This window comes from Helianthus annuus, chromosome 9 (genome assembly GCF_002127325.2).
Source record: "Helianthus annuus cultivar XRQ/B chromosome 9, HanXRQr2.0-SUNRISE, whole genome shotgun sequence".
Lineage (NCBI taxonomy): Eukaryota > Viridiplantae > Streptophyta > Magnoliopsida > Asterales > Asteraceae > Helianthus > Helianthus annuus.
Window position 1 is genome coordinate 146,840,747 of NC_035441.2, and position 12,439 is coordinate 146,853,185.

A 12,439-nucleotide genomic window follows, 5' to 3' on the forward strand; every position below is an offset into this window, starting at 1 on the left:
AGCCCACAAGAGCCGTGGAGACTCTACGTTGAACCTGGGAGGCGGTCAGCCTCCCTCAGTTCCTTACCTTCGTATCAGCATTCTTTTGGGCCCCAATCAGAGAACGAGCCCAACAACCAACCACCTTCTTTCATACCCTTGCAAAGGTCAAACTCTCACCACTCTTTTAATGACCCAACTCCCGCATTCCAAAGCCGGTTCAACCCGGCTAACTACCTTCAAGAACTCGTGGGTTTTAACCCACTTGGACCAGAAGATCATTTTTATGGTGAGAACGACGTGGACAAAGATACTGATCCCGTGGAGCCTGCTACAGGGACACCGAACCACCCCATCGAAATCTCAGATGGGTCATCTTTTCACGGATTGCCGTACCACGGTCCGGACAGTTACCAGGCGAGGTTTACTCAGTGGGACTGGTATTTCACGCCCTCTGAACACTCGTCCCCATACCATCAGCAGCAGCAATAGCAGGATCCTTCCGAGGATCACCATTTTGTGGCAGTCACTCCGCCACCACCACCACCAGTGGAGCAGCAGCCGCCTTGTTGGTGCACTACATCTGTTGATTACGTCTAGATGTCTAGGATCAGGTCTTACATTGTATTGTATAGATTAGGGCGTGTTTTACAAGAAAACTGGAGAGTTTAGACGGTTTAAAGTCTTGGACCGCTTATTCGGACATGCCGAATAAGAGGTCCACAACCTAAACTCTGGAACCCCTTTTACGGACATTCTTGGACCGCTTATTCGTCACGTCCGTAAAAGAGGTCCAAGAATCCTATAAATACCGTATGAGAGGCCCCCAAATGTAATTTTAGAAATTCCATACCGAGGTGCTGCCGGTGTGAGATTCACGTGTAATCAGTGTCAAATCAATCAGAAAAGCATATTAAAGAGATTTCTAGCTGTTTCTACATCAGGTACTTGTTTTCCGCACCTGTATCTGATCGAATTCCTCTGATTGACTCGTTCGGGTCAGATTTCGATCCTACAAGTGGTATCAGAGCTTCAGGAGGAGGAGTTCTATTGAAATTTGCTGGATTTCGTCACATTTTCTTCTTCTACACCTTCTTTCTTACGTCAGACCAAGATTTCACGGTCCGTTTTGGTTGATTTTTGGATATGTGGTGCGCCTATACCTGATCTAAAACCCTACCAAGTTTCAGCTCGAAACTCCAAGTCGTTTAGGAGTAATTGCAGTTTTTCGGTCCGAATTCGCGTCAAAGGTTCTGGATCGCTTATTTGAACATGTGTGAACCGCTCCAAAATTAATTGCATGAATCGCTCATACTGACCATATTTGGGCTCGCTTATTTGGTAAATTGACTTGGACCGCTCCAAATGAAGTGTTCTGGCTCGCTCTTTTGAATAAATATGAACCGCTTATGTGTCAAAGTTCAGGACCGCTCTTAAGATTTTTAGGACCGCTCATACTACACTTCTGAACCGCTTTTTATACTTTTGTGGTCTGCTCTTTTGGTTAAATAACCATCTGATCAACATGAATCACTCAAAGTGACAGGTTTTGTATGCACCGCTCAAAGTGATTGCATTCCGTCACGTGTTACTATGATTTAATGTTGTCGGCCCAATAACCAGCCAACATAAAGCACCGCCCAAGATTAATAAAAAAAGCCCACCAAATTGTCGGCCTTGTGCACCGCCCCATTACACTGTCATTTTAATTGATGTTGTTTGTTAATTACTGCATACCACCGCCCACTAGTTAATATTTTTTAGTAGTAGAGTTGCAGTACACTACCAATCTTAATATCATCGTTTTTAAAAAAAAGAAACTCACATTAAAAACTTGTCGGCCCAATAGTTAGTCTTTATATGATTTTCATTTCTTTTATGTGTCATTAGGTTGAGAAGTTCATTTGTATCAGTTGTGTTTGAAGGTGTTACATACGGTGTTTGGAAATCCAAGTTGTGTTTTGTGAATCAGGTGTGTTCTGTCGGCTTAAAAGCTTGTTCAAATTCGTCAGTGTGTTCTGGTTGCGTGAAATCGTGTGGAAGGTCACATTCGCTTGTCGATTCTATTTCGTACAGTTTGGAGTTCAAAAGTCTCAAAAGGCTCAGTTCATTTGAAAGTTCGTCAGTTTATACGAAAAAGTGTCAAGTCATCTGTATTTGATCCGAGTCATCGCTGTCCGCTCAGTGTGTCAATCCTCAATACGCACAGAATTGATCATCAGTTCGAGTACTAGTTCGCTTCTATTAATTGATAATACTTTAAACTGATTGTTGTTTCATTTGTGTACATCAGGAATTTCAAGATCGAGCATGGATTCTGATTTTTACAACGCGTTTGCTACACCGAGTACTCCAGCCGCAATTGCTCAAGCTATGAACCTGGAAAATGAGACGGGAACCACCCAGAAACCCCCGAAACTTATGAGTATTGAAGAATACTACAGGTGGAAAGATCGTTTTGAAAACTGGGTTCAGGCAAATCATCTCAGATCGTGGGAATGCATTTTGAAGAAGTATTCGTTACCGAGAACAGAGATGAATGTTGTAAAAGAAATATCCGAATTCTCAGATCAAGAACGTGCAATGTACAGAGCAGAGAAAATGATGATCAGTTTATTACAGCAAGCAATCAAAGAAGATATTTTCATCTTGCTACAACACGACAAAACAGCTAAATCGATTTGGGATGCTCTTCAGGTCAAGTTCGAGGGTAGTGCGAGCATGGTTAAAAGCAAAAAGGCATTACTCAAGAAAGAGTTCGATCTTTTTAGCAGTTTACCAGGAGAGGATACTAAGGCGCTAATTGAACGATATTGTCACTTAGTGAGATCATTAACAATGATTGGTGTCGATAAAGGTCGTGAAGAATATGTTGATAAGTTGGCTGATGCGTTACCTCAAAAAGAGTGGGGAACGTATTTAATGATCTTGAAAAACACGGGCGTTTATGATGGACTGACAATTGGGCAGTTTATTGAAAAATTAGAAGCCCAGAATCTTGAACAGCAAAAGATCGCTAGAATGAACAGTCCTAGTGGTCAACAGGATGTTAAAATGTACTATAAAGGTAGTGTTCCAGTTTCTGAAGCTGAAAGAAGTCAAAAGATTCAAACCGCCTTCAGTGCTGGAGATTCATCAGAAAAGGCTGATCAGAGTTCAAACAAGATTAGCAGCGGGTTTTCATCGTTTCCAAGTGTGAATCCAAAAGAGACTAACACAAGCTTTCAGTCTCAGAGTACGAAAACCGGAAATGGATATATAATTCAGTGTAACATAGCTCTCAACCTTCCAGAAGGTCAAAGCTTCTCTGAAGACACTGCTAAAGACCACATGGCACTGCTGGGTTCAGTTCTGTTATCTTATGAAGGTCTAGTTGCTGGTCGGATCGGAAATCCTATGCTCACCAAAGAGGATTACGACCAAATAGACGCCAAGGAAATGGAACTTATGGATATCAAATGGTGTCTAGCGAGTGTTTTTCGTCGGGCTGAGAAATTCAAAACTATTACCGGGAGAAATGACTTTCTTGATGCACATGTTTCTACTTTAGGTTTTGATAAATCTAAAGTTACTTGTTTTCGATGCAGGGAGAAGGGCCATTTCAAACGGGAGTGCAAAGGAAGAGAAGCTAGCGGAGCACAGAATCCATTCGGGAAAGATGATTACTACCGCAAAGCTATCTATCAGCAAGTTGGTCAATCCCAAGAACCTCAGACAGCTCACGGAAGAAAAATTGAAGATTCCAAAAGAGCATGTTTGGTAGATTTCAGCTGGAGTGATTTCATATCATCTGAAGCCACAGCCGCACGCATTGTTGATCAAGATGATGAGAAACTACCAGAAGGTTTTAGTTGGGATATGTTTGTTGATGAGAATGGAGATTATAAAGCTTTCATTGCAAAGATCGTCCGAGAGCCAAATTTGTTTGCTACTTGGATGAGATTTATTGGAGAGAATGTATCAAGTGGAGATGAAAAATCTGTGTCATCTGATGAAAGTTCAGATGGTGTTGATGATAAAATTTCTGAAAGATCTGGAGAAATTTCAACATTTTCATCAGATGAGATTTATGCAGTTAGTTCTGATGAGAGTGTTCAGAATGAGATTGGTTTAGAAAAGGCTGTTGTTTTTGATAAATCACCAACTGTTTCTGATTTATCTGATAATGAGTCTGAAAAATCTGTTCACTTTGATCAATCACCAGTTCACAACAGCAGTGATGATGAGGGAGAAAAACTTATAAATGTTGCTAAAACTCATCTTTCTCCTAAAAGTTTTCAGGTTTATTTTGCATATTGCATGGAGAAACTGAAGGGAAAACGAGCTGCTAAAGAACAACAAACTGAATCTGAAGGCGATGAAACTGAATCTGAAGGCGATGTTCAAAATGCTGAGAATGTTGCTGAGAAGATTACTGAGGTTGTTATTGAAGTAGAGAAGGTGGTTGAAGTGGAAAAGGTGATTGAAGTTGTTAAAACAATCGAAGTTGAGAAGATTATTGAAGTCATCAAGCCGTGCGAGAAGTGCTTGGAAGATTGCAAGAACTGTGCAGCTAAAGATGACATCATATCTGAGTATGAAAAGAAGAAGGAGCAGTTATTGTTCAACCTCAATTATGTGAAGGAATCGTACGACGTGTTGAACAGAACAGTAACTGGTCTTCAAACAACAAACTCAGAGAGAGAACAAGCGCTTACCATGATGAATGCTACTTTGATGTCGAAACAAAAGGCAATAAATTTTTACATTGAAGAGAGTGCCAAATGGAAGCAGGAGTTGGAAATCGAAAAGATAGAGAATGAGAGAATTAGGAGGTTGTTGTTAAGCTACACTACTTCTGATTATCTTATTGATCGTGTTTATCCAACTGTTGCAGGTTTAGAAGCTTTTCAAGATGAGAAGCAAAAGAAGAAGAATGACTGTGGTAAGAAAACGACTGTTAGCTATAACAAGTGTCCACCTCCAATTTGGGATGGGTATTCTCCTAGGAAACCAAATGAGGAGCAATTGGAGAAAGCAGTCAATATTCAGTTAAAAACCGACACAACTGACGTTTTACCAGACAATATTGATGTCACGTTTACCTCGTCTGATACTGATCATGAGTCTGAGTTAATTAAAAAGGTGGTCGATCAGGTGTTGGATACTGATGAGGAGTCCGAGTCGAAATCTGAGTCTGAAGGGTCAAAGTCGTCAGTCAAAAGTTCAAATTCGTCGGTTAAACGGTCTTATAGTTTAGAATTTTTGCTTTCACAGTCAAATTTGAATGATGAATCATTCGAAGTTGTTTATACTTTGAAAGGTTCGGACAAATTATATTACAATAAAGAGATCCCTATAATGAGTATTAAAACGGAACTAATAAACAAAACTTTCAAACTAACAGAAATCAATATTTCAGAATTAAAAGGTTTGAAAAGTTTTGAAAAACCTAAAAAATATACTTCTAGAGTTCAACAACGTTTAAATAAGAAAAAGGGCAACAATTCTGGTTCTGGTTTTCAAAAGAAACCTAACCAAAATCGTAGCTACAAAAAGAAAGGTCTTGGTTTTATTCCACCAGAAAACCATAAAAATGATAAAAATTCTAAAACAAAAACTGAATTTGTGTCAGGTGGAAGTTCGGATGAGGAACAACAGAAACCGTTCTGGAAACAGTCAAACCAGGAGTTTCTTGCTGAAAGAAAGAGAAATGGAGCTGAAGTGTTTTATCAAAGAGAGACTCGTACCTGTTACAGATGCAATGAAGTTGGTCACATTGCATGGAACTGTACACAGAATACCAAAGCAAAACAGGGAGTTTCTCAGAAGTTGAAAGAGAAAGTTGTTGATGTTGAACCACCAACTGAAAAACTTAGAATGTTTGAGAATTCAAAATTCGAGGTTGGTGAATGTTCACAAAAGAACAAGTATGAGAAGAAAGGAAAGGACAACCAGGTCTGGGTTGCAAAGAAAGATGAAGTAAATGTCGGCGATGAATCTGGTTCCACAAAGCCAGAGGAGCCACAGGTTGAAAAGAAGATTTTGGTAAATGATGAGGAGTTTCCATCATTGAAGTTTGACGAAGTAAAGAAGAAAGTGGGAAAAACTGAGATTTCAAATTAGTTCTACAAAGAAAAGAATGATTTTGATGTCGAGAAAACATTCAACGGGAATGTTAAGAAAATTTTTGGGAAAATGTTGAGTGGAAGAGCAAAGGGGGTCAAAGATTTTTACGCCACGAAAAAGGCTACATATAACCCGACTGCTCAGGAGTTGAAATCCATCAAGTCTGAGAAGACTTGGATGGATGTTTGTTTTCCATGATAGTCATAGGACTACGCCGGAGATCCCAAGTTTATATCGTGGATCATGAATCGGCATCTTTCTTGTATTTGAGAAGTTTGAATATGTGTGTTTAATGTTTGAATGTTTTGTTTGCAGGTGAAAGGACTACGCCGGAGCTTCCAGGTGGTTAATTGCGAAGCAGGAATCGGCATTCTGGTTGAAAAATGGTGATGTAGACGTAATATTCCTACACCAAGTGATTGTTGGGTATCTACAAGTGGTAATCTTGATTCCACATGTGGTATTTGTGGTTAAATTTTGAGATGTTTGTATTCTTTGAAGTGTGTACATTTACAAGTGGTACAGATGGTTCTTAGATGCAAATGGTAAATCAGGGACATTAATTTGTACTTGATTTACTATTCATGATAAAAGATAGACAAGATGATGAACCACATCCCCGTTTTTTTTTAAAAAAAGACAGACCTACAAGTGGTTGTTATCAACACAAATTCATTTTCCGGAAAAGTCATTTTGATTAAAACAAACTTAAGTGTTTTGAAATCTAAATGAGAAAATGATTTGTGATAGGGGGAGTTCAGATTGTTTATGCCTGGTGAATGGCGATTTGATGTGATTCAGTGTCGGTTGTCAAATTTCTGTATAGTTTGTTTTATTTCTTGTAAGTCAAAAATTTAGAAGTTTTCAAATTTTCTTTAAAATGTGTTTGCATTTTAGGGGGAGTAGGGAAATTTCAGAAAATCCAAAAACATTTGAAAATTTGAAAAAGCCAAAAACATGATAAAATTCAAAAATGAGTTTTGTTGCGAAAAAGAGGAAATGATAGTACATCAGTGGACTATCACGGCACGCTAAAGAAATGAAAAGTTAAAAAGTGTTAAACAATCTTACTGCGGATGTGTCAGTAGATTTTCGCACATTTAGTAAATTGAAACGAGATATAAACCTAAATCAAACTTGCTTGATTCGTGGGTAACTATTCTTGGATATATGGGTAACCCCCGAAATCTTGTTTGAAAGGTCCCGTATTCTGAGATACTAGGTCTTTATACTCAGTGATATCTGGGGTATTATCCCGGGACTTCTGCTGTATGGGAGTACTGACCTAGTCCCCGGATAATACTTTCTGCTAAAGCTTTGAAACATAAGCTTCGCCCTCAGCATGCTGATGAAACAATAAAATTGATAGTCGCTGCTGTTGTAATGCAAAAAGATCCTCTAAAGGGGACCCACCTAAAGTCGAGCCGTCATCTCTCTGCTGAACGGAAGTTCTGACCTGAGCTCTCACGGTTTCGCATCTACCCTTTACAGATATCAGCTGTGGTATACTCACCTGTAAGACTGAATATTTGGGATCTGGATACGGGAGTATATTCAAGTGGAGTGATACACAATTAAGTTTAAGTCTCTAAAACATTAATATCGTATCTCGAATCAATTGAAATTTGTGTTGAGAATTTAAGAGGACAAACATACTGACAATCTAGGTAAATTGTTTAAAGCTTAAAATGAAATCAAGCTTAACGGTGTTGTTGATTTGTCTCATAAACTGATATGATCCTCTTGCACAAACTCACAAAAATATTGTTTGTAAATAGTATATTTCTGCATTTTAGTTTCTTTATTTCAAAATCCAAAAAGATTTTGTGTGTGTTTTAGCATAATTTTTGAAAAAGTCAAAAAGATTTTCGACAACTGATATTGGAAAACTGATTTTCAAAAATTCCGTGTGCTAAACATGATGAACAGAATTTGAGGGGGAGTGTTTGTGTAAATCTAACTGTTTTCGTTAAATCTAGACTTCTTCAAGTGGTTTATCATAGTTTGTTTTGAGGGGGAGTAATATGTTAGTGCAGAGATGTGTGATATGTAATAAAATTAGAGAATTTATTTCTGGGTTAAGATTTTGCAGGTAACCAGGTTTCGATACTGATAGAAGAAAGCCAAGTTTCGATCCTGGAAATCAATTCTGAAAACCTGTGAAGAGCAGACAAAGATCCTGAAGATGTTACTGAAGAACAAAAGAATGCCAGTAAATCGAGAGGGGGAGTCTGAAGATAGAGAGAAAGAGAAAGCCCAGAGACTGATCTAGATTAAAGATGTGAAGATATAACTTTGAAGTCAAGGTGTGTTAGCGACTCCATCAACATCTGAGGGGGATTCTGTTGGTGCACTACATCTGTTGATTACGTCTAGATGTCTAGGATCAGGTCTTACATTGTATTGTATAGATTAGGGCGTGTTTTACAAGAAAACTGGAGAGTTTAGACGGTTTAAAGTCTTGGACCGCTTATTCGGACATGCCGAATAAGAGGTCCACAACCTAAACTCTGGAACCCCTTTTACGGACATTCTTGGACCGCTTATTCGTCACGTCCGTAAAAGAGGTCCAAGAATCCTATAAATACCGTATGAGAGGCCCCCAAATGTAATTTTAGAAATTCCATACCGAGGTGCTGCCGGTGTGAGATTCACGTGTAATCAGTGTCAAATCAATCAGAAAAGCATATTAAAGAGATTTCTAGCTGTTTCTACATCAGGTACTTGTTTTCCGCACCTGTATCTGATCGAATTCCTCTGATTGACTCGTTCGGGTCAGATTTCGATCCTACACGCCTCCGGAGCCACCGAGGCAGAGGAGGTCAAACGCATGGATGTCCGTGCGAGGAGGTGTTCGCATCAACACACCCCAACCATCGAGTGGCAGTCACTACCCGCCACTCCAAGAAGAAGAGGAACCACAGATAGGGGGCCCATCGAACCCCGTTCCATAGATTAACTCTGCGCCTATGGCGCCACCAGTGGGTTTTGACAACCCAATACCTGCTTATGCCGACTCAGCGGCGTACGACCCTATTGAGCAGCCGGTTCATACCCAGTTCGACTATGCCAACATATACCTATATCAGGAAGCATGGGACTACAACGCACGTCACCCAGAGGGACCTTATGGTGGTCTTTGGACCACTGGTTACCCAACTTATGGGTACCAGCGTCCACCACCTCCTCAACCTCTGTACCAGCCGCCCAGCCGCAACTAATTCCGCCGGAGCGCCAACAGGAGGTTCTCGACCGGTTGAACCGAGTCGAGTAAGTAGTCCGTGAAGACCGCGAAAGCAACCGAGGCTTCTTCAAGGGTCTGTCAGACTTGCTCAAGGGGAAGTCCAAGAGAAGGGGTCATTAAAGACCTTGTTATTTATTTGTTTAGATGTAATCAGTCCCTGCGTGGACTTGTTGTTTTTGTATTCAGCCCCTGCGTGGGCTTGTCTTTTAGTATTCTGCCCCTGCGTGGGCTTGTCTTTTAGTTAACCCCTGCGTGGGTTTGTTTGTTGTTTGTTTGTATTTCGCCCCTGCGCGGGCATGTTGTTTTGTAGAAGTCCCGTTTAGGGCAAGTATGGTACTGTTTAATTTTTATTAATGGAATGATTGCATTTAAATTTTCATGATTGTTTATAAGTATATGCATAAGCTTAAAATAAAAAGTAAAATGAAAATAACATTCCTAATAAAGAAGATCTACCATTAATATAAAATGGCAGAATCTAAAAAAGGGACAAGACCTAGCCATGTGCCATTTTAAGACAAGGCCAAGATGGTATCTCCATAATTAGATTCAGATCCATAATTAACATCTCAATCTAGGATTGTTCTGCATTTTATATTAAAAGAGAATCTTAGGGGTAAAACCTAGCCACGTGTCATCGTAGACATGGCCAAGATGGTAGAACCTGTCTAAAAGATTCCAGATTCTTGTTAACATCTGTAAGAATGTTAACATTTTAGGCAAATTGTGATGGAGTAAAAATCACATGGGCCATTTTTGAAAATTGGGTTAATTTGAAATTCCCTGTAAGTGTATAACCATCCCTTGGGGATGAAGTGCCTACGGGTAATATATTAATGTCCTCTGGGACTAATAGACAGTTGAAGTCTGCAACTCACTGTCTAGAAAGGGTTATGAACTGTGATTGAAACCCTAATGCCCCGATTCTGTGAGAATCCTGGTTATAATTAAACCTGTCTACGTGACTAGGCCTTTTAGTGCCAATATTAAAATTGTAATATAGGATTATAATAAAAGTCCTGCATAAATAATTAATTAACAAATTAACCAGAAATGACTATTTAAAGCTATGGTTAATAAAAATCTAAAATACTGTGTTAGCTTCTAAATAAAACCTTGCCCATTATTGTTTATATGTAGCAGTTGAAGCTACATGGCTAGGTCGGGCGAGGTAAACAGTCGTCCGGTGGAAAACCACGAGAATGCAAGGATACAGTTAACGGGCGCAGAGCTGAAAGCACTTGTTGATGACGCTGTTACAAAGGCTTTAGAGCGGCAGTACAGTGAGTACAGCGGGACCCATAGTAGGACCCTGTCTACACCGCATAATAAGTCTAAGACTCACTCGGAGTCCCACAGCAAGCCACCCTCTGTTCAACCCAAGTCTAAGAAGGATGAGTCTAAGAAGGATGACGACAGACATTCTTTAAATGAAAACAGTGAACATTCCAAGAAGATTGTGTTTGATAATGCCCCACGTGCCAAAGGTTGCACGTATAATACTTTGTGTCTTGTAAACCCCGGGATTTTAATGGGGAGAAGGGGGCAGTGGACTGTATGACTTGGCTGGATGAGATGGACACTGTTGTGGACATCAGTGGGTGTGCTGAAAGGGATATTGTGAAGTTTGTATCCCAGTCGTTTAAAGGTGAAGCCTTGGCCTGGTGGAGGTCATTAATTCAGGCTACGGGGAAGATTCCACTGTACAACATGTCGTGGGATCAATTTGTTGCTCTCATCAAGGAGAATTACTATCCCCAACACAAAGTGGAGAAGATAGAATCTGATTTTCTGTCATTGGTCATGAAAACCTGGACTGCCAGGCTTACCTTACAAGCTTCAATACCCTGTCAAGGTTAGTCCCGTACCTTGTGACACCAGAACCGAAAAGGATAGCCCGTTTCATTGGGGGTTTGGCCCCAGAAATAAAAGCAAGTGTCAAGGCCTCTCGGCCCGCTACTTTTCGATCAACAGCTGATATATCTCTGTCCCTTACGCTGGATGCGGTAAGACAGAGATCGTTAAGAAATGCGGATGCCGAGAAGAGGAAGCGCGATGATGACAGCTCACGTCGTTCGGATAAGAAACGGAAGGGAAACAACGACCACAAGAAAGGTTCGGAATCCAAGAAGGGGGATCAACAGACGGGTGATAAACCCAGATGCAAAGTGTGTAAGAAGCACCATTTCGGGGGGTGCAGGCATGAGTCTAGATCCCAATCTCAGCCAAAAGCATGTGGGATTTGCAAGTCCCCAGATCACAAGGCATTAGATTGCAATAAACTTAAGGATGCCACCTGCTATAACTATAATGAAAAAGGGCATCTTAGGCCTAACTGCCCGAAACTTGCGAACAAAACTGACGAAGGAAAGAAGACCAACGCAAGGGTCTTCCAGATGAATATTCAGGAGACGGTACAGAACGATAACATGATAACAGGTACATTCCTTATAAATGATGTCTACGCAAGGGTATTATTTGATTCTGGGGCAGACAAGTCTTTTGTAGATAATAAGTTCTGTGAATTACTGAAATTTCCTGTTAAAACCCTAATTGTGAAATATGAAGTGGAATTAGCTGATGGAACCATAGAAATAGTTTCGACTGTATTAGATGGATGTGCCCTATCCATTAAGAACTGCTCTTTTCTTTTATCCTTGTTGCCCTTTAAGCTAGCAGGCTTTGATATAGTGATAGGTATGGATTGGTTATCTCATAACCAAGCCCATATTGTATGCAACAAGAAGCAGGTAGTAATCAAGACTCCATTTGGTGAGCCATTCACTATTCAGGGAGATACTCAACATGGATTACCTGAGCAAGTGACTATGCTCAAGGCATCCAGATGCCTGAGTAAGGGTTGTGTCATTTATATGGCACAAGTAACCATCGATGAGAAGAAGCCCTGGATCGAAGACATACCAGTCATTTCTGATTATCCCGAAGTTTTTTCGGAAGAACTACCTGGTTTGCCACCAGATAGACAAGTGGAATTCAGGATTGACATTATCCCCGGAGCTGCACCAGTGGCTAGAGCACCGTATAGATTAGCACCAACGGAAATGAAGGAATTAAGAACGCAGCTAGATGAATTGCTAGCTAAAGGTT